The sequence below is a fragment of the Lissotriton helveticus genome, chromosome 10 (genome assembly GCF_964261635.1).
Source record: "Lissotriton helveticus chromosome 10, aLisHel1.1, whole genome shotgun sequence".
NCBI classification, from domain to species: domain Eukaryota; kingdom Metazoa; phylum Chordata; class Amphibia; order Caudata; family Salamandridae; genus Lissotriton; species Lissotriton helveticus.
In genome coordinates, this window is record NC_136071.1 from 1,066,960,398 (window position 1) to 1,066,973,436 (window position 13,039).

Below are 13,039 nucleotides of genomic sequence, written 5' to 3' on the forward strand. Positions count from 1 at the left end.
GTCTGCACAAATAGCGGAATTAATTGCATTGACGAAAGCTTGTAAATTTGGGAGAAATTTGAGAATAACCATATATACTGATAGCCAGTATGGTTATGGGGTTGTGCATGACTTTGGCCAATTGTGGCTACAGAGGGAGTTCCTGACTTCTTCAGGCACCCCCATCCGAAATGGAAAATATGTGCAGGATTTACAGGAATCAATCCAGTTACCAAAAGAATTGGCTGTGGTCAAGTGTGCTGCTCACAAATCTGGCAATGACGATGTGACAGCAGGTAATCGGTATGCTGACCAGTTAGCCCAACATTGTGCAAAATACAAAATGGCAATCAATATAAAGGTTGGGGGAAATGGAAGCAGCTGCCAACTTTTGATGCTAGAGGGAGTGAATACATGGGAAGAAGTGAGAGACTTGCAAGAAGCAGCAGACCCACAGGAGAAACAAAGATGGAGAAACTTTGGTTGTCGTAGGAGGAATGCAGATGGTGTCATTGTTTACCTTGATGATGTGCCTGTGTTGCCAGACTGTATGCCCGCTCCTATGGCTAGGCTGATCCATGGAAACACACATGGAGGCAGAGATGCGATGATTCGCATGTTCCGCCAAACATCGTTCAACTCGAAATTCAGAAGCGTAGCAGAAGCACTCTGCCAGAGGTGTTTGACCTGCCAACAATTTAACCCTGGAAAGAAAACCATAGTGTTACCAGGGAAAATTGGAAAGGCAGAAGGCCCTTTTCTTAGATTACAACTTGACTTCATTCAGTTTCCCCCTTGCCGAGAAATGAAATACCTACTTGTCATTGTCTGCCTGTTTTCAAAATGGGTGGAAGCTTTCCCTGCACGAAGAAATGACAGCATCACAGTAGCAAAATTGTTACTTAGGGAACTAATGCCTCGTTACGGTTTCCCAGTCTTAATTGAATCTGACAGAGGAAGTCATTTCCAGAATGGAATAATAAAACAAATCTGTGAAGCATTCAAAATCACGCAACATCTGCACTGTGCATATCGTCCAGAGGCTTCTGGAGTGGTAGAACAGATAAATGGCACAATCAAATCGAGATTAGGAAACATGTGTGAATACACTCAACTGGAATGGCCAGATGCTATGCCTCTTGTGCTGATGGGACTCAGAAGTATTCCAGAACGGAACACGGGCTTGAGTCCCCATGAAATCCTGATGGGAAGAGCAATGCGGCAAGCATGGGTGCCAGGATACAAAATATTAAGCATATCTGATGATTTGGTACTGGAATACTGTAAAGAACTGGCTGACCAAGTGCGTTCTATCTCTCGCCAGGTTGGGGGAGAAGACGTCGCCAGGCCAACGACTCCAGCACATAACCTGAATCCAAGCACACTCGGAAAAGTTGCCTTGAACCCAGGTGGGGAAAGCCACGACAGGTGATCCTGGTTACCACCACAGCTGTAAAGTGTGCAGGAGTACATCGCTGGATCCATGCCAGCCACACGAAGAAGGTGACTGAACCTGACAAAACTGAGGCTGAAGGTTGCGCAGCTGAAGGATCCCAAGACATCGGTCCTGAAGTAGCTGAAGAACAACCGAGCTCCAGTCAAGAAGATTGGATTCCATTTATCGATCTGACAATCGACCCTATACGAACTAGGAGTCAAGCTCAACTAGATAGACAGTGGGATAGTGAGGACGAGACAGGGGAAGAAGAATCTACTCAGATCATCGAAATCCATGTAAAATCCGATTCTGAGGAGGACCAGGTAGGGAGAGAGCAGGTAATTGACACTCCTCCAAGAACACCTGCACCAGAAAAGGGACAGATAGAAATTAGGGCGGAAGTTCATGCGGAAGAAAATCAAGAGTTCGAAGAGCTTGAACAGGAACAGGTAGGATTAGACAATTGTGTTCAGGAAGAAGAGATCAAAACAGATCAAAGCCAAACTCAGCAGACACCTGAACAGTGCCAGTTTAGGGACCAGGCAGAAGAGTCAGATGAAAGACCTGGACCTAGTCAGTTAGGAAACAATACTGAAGATGAACTTGATCCAAACGTGCCACAAACGAACGAAAACAAAAGGGTGTTTGAAGAAGGCCATGACACAGTGCCAGTTAAAAGACTCAGAAAAGGTGACTCAGTACCTCGATTTGTGAAAAGGCTGAGATTGCGTTTGAAGACAATAAACGAAGAGCCTGACCAAATAAATGAGGTCTCGAGTCAAACTGACCCAGTGGTGACAAAGCCAAAGAGAAGAAGTGCTCGCATTAAAAAGCTGAATAACACGTATTCGAGCCCTGAATGGACTTACTATGTACTGGAAGAATTTGAGAATCTGGAAATAAGTGACGCAAGTACTGAAAGTGAAGGAGAATTGATTGCTGAACAGACCGAAGAAGAAGCAGAACCACCCTGAAAAAGTTACTTGAGTAAGCAAGTAGTGCAGAGTTACAAAGAGGGGTTGAAGCTTCTTTTGATCCGAAATGGCTGATTCTTCTGAGAATGGGAGACCGAGACGAAGTTGTTGTAAAACATGCTGCCAAGTATGTTTATGTAGTGTAGCAATAGTACTGATCCTTTGGACTAACAATAACCATTCCTTCTACAATGAGCAAAAACCCAAGTCTATACCCAAATAATAATTTACCTGATGACACTGCAGAATCACACACTAGAATTACACCACGAAGAGTAGACTCATTGGACAGACCACTTAGCGGGAAACGGAGACAATTAGATTTAGAAGCACCAGATAAGGAAGGATTACACTTTAACAAAATAAATAACAAGACTCATTTAAACTTGTTTGCAAACCTGTTATTGCATTATGTAGAAACTATGGAAATAGACGACTGTTATGTCTGTATGAAGCTGCCTACTTCTGTGGCTGAAGGCGTGACTTATAAACCTGCCCTTAACCTATGGAATTTCCTGTAGTATACTAACTAGCTTATTTTAAAAAAGAGGACCTTTACAATATTACTATTCAAACTCTGATGTGATATTTTCTGAACTTCCTGTTCGAAGAAACCTGAATCCTGTGCATACAACTAGAGATGTAGCTAAATTTATGAGTGATTATTTTCTAACTGTATGAAAAATTAATATAGATGATGCACACAAAAATAACCTGACCTGTTCTTTACATGAAAAGGAAAAAGAATGTCTGGACATGGTAGAGAAGAGAAGAGAGAGTTTCCAAAAGAAAGCCAAAGACAAGAACCATAAAGTTCCTAAATGAGCAGAGAGTATAGGGAGCACCTCAAATGGTGGAGCTAATGCTGCAATGCTTCTGGATTTTGAAAAGAAAGGGAAACTCTGTCTTAAAAGAGAAATGACTAGTTATTATAACAATATTTTCATTGGTTCCAGTGAATGCGATCATAATTACAAGGTAATTGGAGGTTGGGGGTTCAAAGATGGGACAGAGCCTGTGTTTCCTGGAATTTATTTTATTTGTGGGAACAAGGCTTACTTCAAATTGCCCGACCATTGGTACGGGAGTTGCTATTTTGGTATTGTCTTCCCAAAGATATACCATGTGGGGAAAATCAGTACGCACTAAGAGAGAAAGTGCTGGTGAAATTGTAGGAGATATTTTTAGTGCACTGATACCTACAGTGGGAGTGGTTCTGAACACACAGAGAATTTGCAAATTGTCAACAGTAGTAGATCGGTTATCTACCGACACTGCTTGAGGTTTCCTGATGGTCAATACCGAAATGGTTGCGGTCAGATCAATGGTTTTACAGAACAGACTTGCCCTTGATACCCTATTGGCAAAAGAGGGCGGAGTCTGCAGAATGCTGAAAGCGCAACATTGTTGCACCTACATACCAGATAAAAGTGTAGAAATTAAAAGGTATGTGAGGAACATTACTAATTTGGCAAAAGAACTCAAACCACTGGAGGTTGATAGTGCCTGGAAGAGACTTACTGATGGTCTTTCCGCCGTAGGTCATTGGTTTGCTAATTTAGGTAGAAGTTTTTTGATTAAAGTACTGATGCCAATTGCGGGAATAGGTTTAGTAGTATTCATCATAGTTATCTGTTGTAAATGTCGAAAGCACCAGAAGAAGTATACTGTAAACCAGAGAGGAGTGAAGAGAAATGTGGATGAACTTGAATTAGAAGAAATTAATAATCAGATTTATAAAAGGGTGAAAAATTCTCACCCTAATAAAGAGACAAAAGAGAAACTGAATAGAATGTTTGAAGAAATTGAACTGGGCAAAATGTGAAAAAGTTGTCATCTGGTTCTATTGATTTGTGATGATATAAAATATCATCAAAGAGGGGATTGATGGAGCAAGAATTCGCATGTAAAGCGGCTTGCTTGTATTCAAGAACCTCGAATAACCAATAATGAACTAAATAAAACTGTTTGTCTTACTAATTTCCCCTTTATTCAGACATTTGGGATGTCCCAGAGAAGCTTGCCAATGTGTTTATTAACTGTAATACGCTTGCCACTAAAATGGCCGCTGCTTAGCGGGAATTTCGTCTGCGCATGCGTCGGTCACACTCATGTGACGTGACGTACTCGCAGTTCTGGTGGGAACTTTTCGCGTTTGCGCACTCGACTTAAGATGGCCGCTTTGTGTTCTCACATACCGAAGCTTGCCCTGCCGCTTTCTGCATTTCTGTTCGTTTTGCACTAATCTTAATGATATAGTTAATATAAAGTAAGGGGAGTAATATAGGGATTCCTGGTATAGAGTGTATTCATTTATTTTTATGTTCTAAATTGTTTTCCTTTACTTTTCATGTATCGTAATCCTTGGGCATGAGGGATGGGAATACTCCATATTGAGCAGCCTTTCTGCGCATGACAGTCTTCCGCCAGAGGATGAACTCTGTGACATTGAACGTGCGCCAACCCAGAGGTCCCCTCCAAGATGCGCCTGGGAAGATGCACCTTCGCCTAGTAGAAGAAGCTGAACTGTCCTGCAATTGACACAATTTTATATAATCTTTGTATTCTCCATTGTATTTTGTAGAATATGTCATGGGAACCCCAAATTCAATAGGCGGTCCCAAAAGATGCAATTTGGGGCTTGTAGAAGTTAGTCCTGGTTGGTGTGTTGACCTGTCCTACCTGAGGACCAATCGAAATTGGGGATTCTTACACTTGCAACATTTGGGGGGTGGTAGACTGACCCAAAACAGTATAACTAGCCTAGGTTTAGCTAGGGAATTTGTCCGACTTGTCCGAATAGCTGACCTGTCACTGACCCAACGCACTCAATAGGTGACTGATACAGAGAGCTGCGGAGCACTCTGTCTGTAATTTCCACAGACCCAAGCGGGGGTTTAAGAACCTTAAGTGCTGGCGGAGCACTTTGCTGGAGAATTCGATAACCCAATCGGGGTTCTGACTGATAGCTGCAGAGAGGGTGTAACACAGGCGTTGCTACCAAACTGCGGGTGCTGGTTTTTTCATTGGTGGTCCTGTCCTGATCCTAATCTGGTTTTCCTGTCCTGTCCTGGGGTGTCCATTCTGCACCTGCTGGCCTACTGGCGACTGTCCTTCCTTGGGGTTTCTCCTGTCCTTAACTGACCCGTGGCCAGGGTTGGTCTTCTCACCGTTCTAGGTAAATATAGAGCTGGAACATCTATTCTGCATCCTTCATTCTTTTCCTTGCTTTAATAAAGATGTACTCTTGCATATTGATTTTCCATGCTTTCTTGCACTGACAAATGAAAAAGTCATACATTATAGTTGTTATAATAGCATGTTCCATTTCTTCCGATCCTTTAAGTACGTTCCTGCATACCGTTCATAAAATAGAGGTATTCCTTTTTCTTTACCTTCCTTTAGCTAAAAGAAATAATTGCTCTGAAATATTAGCGTGTTCCATTTTCACCTTCCCTATAGTTACAAGTACTTTTCAAGTCTCCATAGACTGACTAAATTCTCGTACTGTGCCCACTTTGGAAGGGTGTGCTTTCTAGCATGTTCCTTATCTTTCCTCGTCCTTTAGTCCCTCCACGACTAGTCTAAATTCCTGAAAAATTCTTACTAGCATGTTCCTTGTTTTTACCTTCCTTTAGAATTCTAAATGGTTGGCCTGATTTATTGGGGATTGGGGAGCGGGGTTGTGGGGGCAGTTCCTTAGTGAGGGGTGGGATACCTTGTTAGACTTGCCTTCCGAGGTCCACAATTCTTATAGCCACATGAAAGATGCATTGATGTCCAGGTATGGGTTGACTCCTGAATTGTATAGACAGAGGTTTATAAATTACAAAAGCACATGGGTAGAATATGTAACTTTCTTTTGCAGAGTGTTGGATGGTTGGGTGAAGGGTAGCAAAGTTAATGATTTTGAGGGGCTGTTCGATTTAATTGCATGGGAGCACTTGTCAAGTAATTGTTTTCCAGAGCTACGCCAGCACCTGATTGATAGCTGGCTGACTAATCCTCGGAAGCTTGCTGAGGAGGTGGACCACTGGGTGAACACCCGGGTCCACAAGGCTCACGTGGGAGACTCAGCCAAGAGTGGGCAGGGTCCCCAGCAGAAGATTGGGGGGGGAGGGTAAACAGAGGGAGTTCCAGAAAGGGCCCCAAAGTAATTCCCAAGGGAACCAAGGGAAAGGTTCCCAGCCTCCCCCTGAGAGGGAGCATGTAGCCCGACAAGTAGACCTGTTCCCAGGGGACCCCTGAGGTTCTTCACATGTGGTGAAGTGGGACATAAGTCTACTGATCCCCGGTGCCCACAGTTTGGAAAGACGGCACCCACTCGTGCTCCACCCCGGCAGATGGCGAGTGTAGCCCTGGGGGAGGAGATGGGTGCCCAAGGTGGGTGTGGTCCTGCAGAGATGTCCCTTGTCTCTTTAGTAGACTGTGAGGTGGTCCCCAGGACCCAACTGCCTGATAACACTAAGAAGTACAGGAAGTGGGTGACCATCAATGGCCACAGAGTGGAGGCTCTTTGAGACACAGGAGCCAGTGTTACAGTTGTCAAGTGTCACCTGGTGTCTGTAGAGCAGGTTGTCCCCAATGCATTTTACCCAGTTGTTGCCACTGACAACACAGAGAGCCACTGCAAGGTGGCTCAGGTTACCTTTCAGTGGGGGGTCTCTGGTACTCTTCAAGTAGCTGTGAGGTCAGCCATGCCTGTTGACTGTTTGTTAGGGAACGATTTGGAGAGCTCACCTTGGGCTAAGCTGGAGCAAAGTGTTCATTTGGAGATGGTGGGTCTGCCTGACTGGGCGTGCGTGACCGCTCGGTCCACAGCAGCCAGTAATGGTGTTCAAGAGGACCTGGAGCCTGGGAGCCTGAGAGGGAGGCCTAGGTGCCTGCCTTAAAGAGAAGAGGCAGGGGGTGTGGGAAACCGGCCCTCGAAGTTCCCAGGGTCCAGGAGGAGGCAGACCTTGAGGGGGATGCCCTGGAGCCTACAGGGGAACAGGTAGCTGAACTGGGGGACCTGCCTGAGCTGACCCATTGGCAGCAGGAAGGAGTACCCTCCAGGCAAGAATTCTGAGCGGAGCAGAAGAAGTGCCCTTCTCTTGTGGGTCTGCGGTAGCAGGCTGCAGACCAGGCAGCAGGTGATCAGTCTGGATCACGTTGGATCTACTGGGAGGATGATCTTCTATATACTGAGCCTAAGGTTGATGAGCCTGGGTCCGCCCGTGTGCTGGTGGTACCCTAGCGCTCCAGAGCCTTCCTACTGGGGCTGGCTCATGATGTGCCGTTAGCAGGACATTTGGGGCAGGACAAGACCTTTGACAGGTTTGTCACCCACTTTTATTGGCCCCAAATGTGCAAGAGTTCAGACACACATTGCAGGACCTGACAGACTTGTCAGGCAAGTGGAACGAGTGGGAGGAAGCAGAAGGCTCCTCACCAGCCATTTTCCGGGTGGCATGGCCCACCAAGACCAGGATGAACCTGTTGCCCATTACTGTCTTGGGGTCCAGTGGCCCCACAATGTCAATACCCACCCATTCAAATGGGGTGCTGACATTGTGGGGCCACTGAACCCCAAGACAGTCATGGGGAACAGGTTCATCCTGGTCTTGGTGGACCATGCCACCCGGTACCGAGAAGCCATACCTCTGAGTACAGTGACAGCCCCTGTGGTGGGACAGGCACTGATGGGAATTTTCTCCTGTGTGGGGTTCCCTGGGGAGGTGGTGTCTGACCGAGTTGCAAACTAAATTTCCAAGTATATGAAGTCCCTGTGGCAGGAGTGTGGCGTAACTTATAAGTTCACCACTCCTTACCATCCCCAGGGAAATGGGTTGGTTGAGAGATTCAACTTAACCCTAAAAGCCATGATTTTGGGTTGTAGTAAAGACAGGGCCCTGCTTGCACACATTGCTATGTTAGCATAAGCTTATTAGAAGTTTAAACGCCATTTTGACACTTTGCAGCTTTTGCACAAAACACTACATGTAACTGTTGTAAGTTAAACTGCTTGATTTTACTCGCATGAGAACGGCTTGTTTTGCACATCGCTTGACTTACATCGTGACCTTAGTCTATACATTGCGTGCAGAAGCCTTCAAGGTCACCATAACAATGTATGCTGTTATTCAGGTTGATCGGCCCACACTCTAGACACAACGCGAACACAGCTGCAGCTAACTGAAATTCTAGTGCCTTTAATATTGCACTGCATGCATGATTTGGGCACTTGGAGAAAAACCTTTTCCAGTGAGAGAGAGCTTTGCTGATCCTGTGATGTGATTTACCACTGCTGATCTTGGAGGTATTGAGTTCCGCATTCAAGCCTGAGAGACCTTCTAATATTATAAAACCTCGTTCCTAGCAGGGGAGGATGGTTCACAAGGGGCAATAGGACCTGTTTCCACTATCATTAGAATATGATTTCTCCCTTTGTGTTTTATGGAATTGCAACAATGCTGATCGTATTATTTTTAATCATATGTCTGCTTATGTTAGCAAAAATACTGCATCTAAGAGCACGTCATTAAAATAAACATTTTAAACTTTTCTGTGTCTCTTATTACTCACGTTGTTGACTGGTATGAGAATAAAACGAAAGAGTGTTCTTGATTCCCACCATTCCTCAGAATACCCTAAGTTGCATGTTCTGGGTTATCTAATCATTAGTCGCTTTGCTGTAGGACGGAGAGCTAATGAGACACTGAGCTATTCTAGTGGGTTAGGGGTTCTGGGTTCTGAGGTGAGTTTTTTGGTACACCACAATTCACTGAGGTCCTGGGGTCTGTGCATAGCTCTGTGCATGAGCAGAATCCCAGCAACAGGGTCTTGAGGAACTTATGAGGCGTACTTGGGACGTCCTCTTACCATGCCTGCTCTTTGCATACTGTGAGGTGCCACAGAAATCTCCAGGGTTCAGCCCCTTTGAGCTTCTCTATGGTCACCCAGTAAGAGGACCTCTGAGTCTGGTCAAGGAAGGCTGGGAGCAATTTCCCAGGAAGCCTCCCCAGGATGTATATAGCTACATGCTGGCCTTCAGGAAACTGACTAGGCGTTTCAGGCAACTCACTGAGGCGAATCTGGAAGCCAGCAAGGAGGCGATGAAGCGGTGGTACGACCAGAATGCCACTCTGGTAGAGCTTCAGCCTGGTCAGAAAGTGTGGGTCATGGCCCCTGTGGAGCCTTGTGCACTCCAGGATAAGTGGACCGGACCATTTGAGGTGGTGGAGCGCAAAAGTCGTGTTACCTACTTGGTGGACTTGCGGTCTCCCAGGAATTCTTTGCAGGTCCTGTATGTCAACCGCCTGAATCCCCACTTGGAGAGGTCCGAAGTGGGCATGCTCTTAGCGACAGATGCTGGGATGGAGGAGGACACTGAGCCTCTTCCTGACCACCTGTCGGCAACAGAGCGAGATGGGTCAGTGGATGGTGTGTACCTCTGGTCCACCCTGACCCCTGAGTAACAGAACAGTCCCAACAACAGTCCCAGTTGCTGGGACTGTTTTCTGATTTGTTTTCCCTGATTTCCAGTGTCACAGATTGGTGGGTCCATGATGTGGACACTGGAGACAGCCCTCCTGTGAAGCACAACATTTACAGGGTGACTGACAGGGTGAGAGCTTGCATCAAGGAAGTCTCCAAGATGCTGCGTTAGGGGTGATTGAATCGTCTAACAGTCCTTGGGCTAGCCCAGTGGTCTTGGTCTCAAACGCTGCCGCACTGGGTGCCACGCCAGAACTCCGGTTGTGTGTGGAATACGAGGGCCTAATTCAGTCACTAGGACTGACGCTCACCCCATCCCCAAAGCTGATAAGTTCATCGATTGGTTAGGGGCTGCCCAGTACCTCAGGACATTTGATTTAACTCCTGGGTACTGGCAGATCACCTTGACTGATGGGGCAAGAGAGAGGTCAGCATTCTCCACACCAGGTGGGCACTACCAGTTCCAGGTTATGGCCTTTGAGATGAAGAATGCCCATGCCACCTCTCAGAGGTTGGTCAACCAGGTGTTGGCTAGGAAGAGTTCAGTGCCACCTACCTGGATGACATTGCAGTGTTCAGAACCAGTTGGGAAGAACATCTGCGCCACCTCTGGGAAGTGTGGATGGCACTGCGGAAGGCAGGCCTCACGATAAAGGCAAGTAAGTGCCAGATCGGGCATGGTTCTGTGGTGTACTTGGGACACCAGATTGGGAGCCGCCAGGTGGTGCCCCTACATTCCAAGATTGAGACCACACTGGCTTGGGAGCCCCCCAAGACCCAGACAGAGGTGAGAGCCTTTTTAGAACTCACTGGGTATTACAGGAGGTTTTTAAAGGGGTATGGCAGCATTGTTGCACCCTTGACAGAGCTGACTTCCAGGAGGCAGCTCAAGAAAGTGATTTGGACTGACACCTGCCATAAAGCTTTTGAGGCCCTGAAAACTGCCATGTGCCCCTGGCACCCAACTACCCAAAAGAGTTTATCGTTCAGACAGATGCTTCAGAGCATGGTGTGGGGGCTGCTTTGTCACAGATAAATGAGGAGGGCCTAGATCAACACGTAGCCTTCATGAGTCAGAGGTTACTTCCACGGGAACAGAGGTGAAGTGTGATTGAGCGTGAGGCATTTGCTGTGGTCTGGGCACTGAAGAAGTTGAGACCATACCTGTTTGGGACTCACTTCCGGGTTCAGACCGCAGACGCCTCAGATGGTTGATGCAGATGAAGGGTGAGAATCTAAAGATGTTGAAGTGGTCCATTTCCCTACAGGGGATGGATTTCACGGTGGAACACCGCCCTGCTACAGAACACGCCAATGCTGATGGTCTGTCCAGATTTTTCCATCTTAGTGATGAGAACTCCCAGGAGGTAGGGTAGTTCTCCCCAAATTTCAGCTGGAGGGGACATGTGTTATACCTGGCACCCTGCTTGGGTCTCCCTTCCATTTTTTGCTGTTGCCTCCTGTGTTTTTGCTGGTTATAGATGCTTTGGGAACTGTGCCACTGCTATTCAGTGCCACAGTGCAAGTGCTTCCTATGGCAAATTGATGTATGGATTAGTGATTCTGTGATTGGCTGGTTTGGTTGATTTGGCAGACCCTAGTACAGCGCACTGAGTGTGCCCACGGCATGTAAACCAAATGCTGCTGGGGGGCTTGCAGCACTGGTTGTGCCACCCACGGAAGCAGCCTGTAAAAGTGTGTCTCAGTTCTGCCATTGCAGAGCCTGTGTGCAGTCTGGTACTGCCATGCTGACTGGGCAAGTGCACCCACCTACCAGACCCTAAACTTCCCTTTTCTGCATATTAGTCCCCGATAAGGTAAGCCCAAGGGCAGGGTGCAATGTAGGTAAAAGGTAAGACAAGTCCTGATGTGTGTGGCATGTCCTAATAGTGAATTACAGCCACTATCATTTTTCAGTATCGCAAGGTTACCTGTTCCCCGTAGGCCAGAATGGGCAGTTTGATTATTACATCTTATAATACTAACTGACTCAGGGAACTAGGTAGAAATTCGATTTTAGTATGTCTGAACTCAGAATGGTAAAATACATCTTTTAGTGAAGTTGTTTTTAACATTTTGTGTTTGAAAATACTACTTTTAGAAATAGGTATTTTCTTGCCTAACTATCCAAACCTGCCTCTGCTAGGTTGTGTAGTCTGGAGTTTGAGTGACAGGGGCTGGGGGATTCCAGGAGACAGGGTGAGTCAGCACAGGGCTGAATAGAGAGATCTGCATGTAGATGGGTGGGAGGAGTTGCACCTGGGACCTGAATAAGGTTGTGTATTCCCTCCACAATGCTGGCTCCACCTCCTGTGGTGCGTCTGATGTCCCTGGCCTACACTGTGAAAGGAAAGAAGGAGTCTTGTCAACAAAGTGCTCCAGGACTGAGCAGAACTGGTTTGGACTAGGCAAAGGCCTCTCTGCCTTCAGAGAACAAAGGGAAAATGAGTATAAAAGAGGGGACCCAAACCCCAGAACTTTAGATCACTTTTGGGAAACAAGAAGAACCTTTGCTGAGGAGAGGAACCTGAGAGAAACCCGAAGGAGGAGACTATCCCTACGCTGAGTGCTGTTTGTGGGATTGGCCTGCAGTGGTTGTCTGACTGCCAAAGAAAGGAGAAAGGACTTTGTGTTTCATTAAACTTGTGAAGGATCTCTAAGGGCTTGAGATAGAGCTTGTCTCCTGCTGAATTCTCAGGGACAACAGACTTCACTGACCAGCTCCCCAAGAGTTCTTTTGAAGTGCCTGCTGTTGCGTTGGGCCTTCTGAGGGACTGCGTTTCGCAAGGAGCTGGAAGCGCGATTTCACTAAGGAGAAGCATGTAGCTGCCACAGCCGCTGTTGTCGCATCACTGAAGAAGGTTGTCGCTGCTGCCGCTGTCACATCACATCGCCGGAGAAGAGTGTTGCCTTCGTATCAGATGCCGTTGCATCATCAGAGAAGTGTGTCGCCGCCTCAGCCTCTACTGCCGCATCACTGAAGAAGGGTGTCGCCGCTGTGGCATCGCATCACCGAAGTGCCTCGCATCACCGGAGTAGAGTATCACCGTCGCATCAGATGCCATTGCATCACCGCAGAGGCGCGTTGCAGGCTCAGAAGAATCGTTCAGTCACCGCACGGCCATCGGGCATGCACTCATTGTGTCGCATTAAGGAATAGATGCCATTTTTT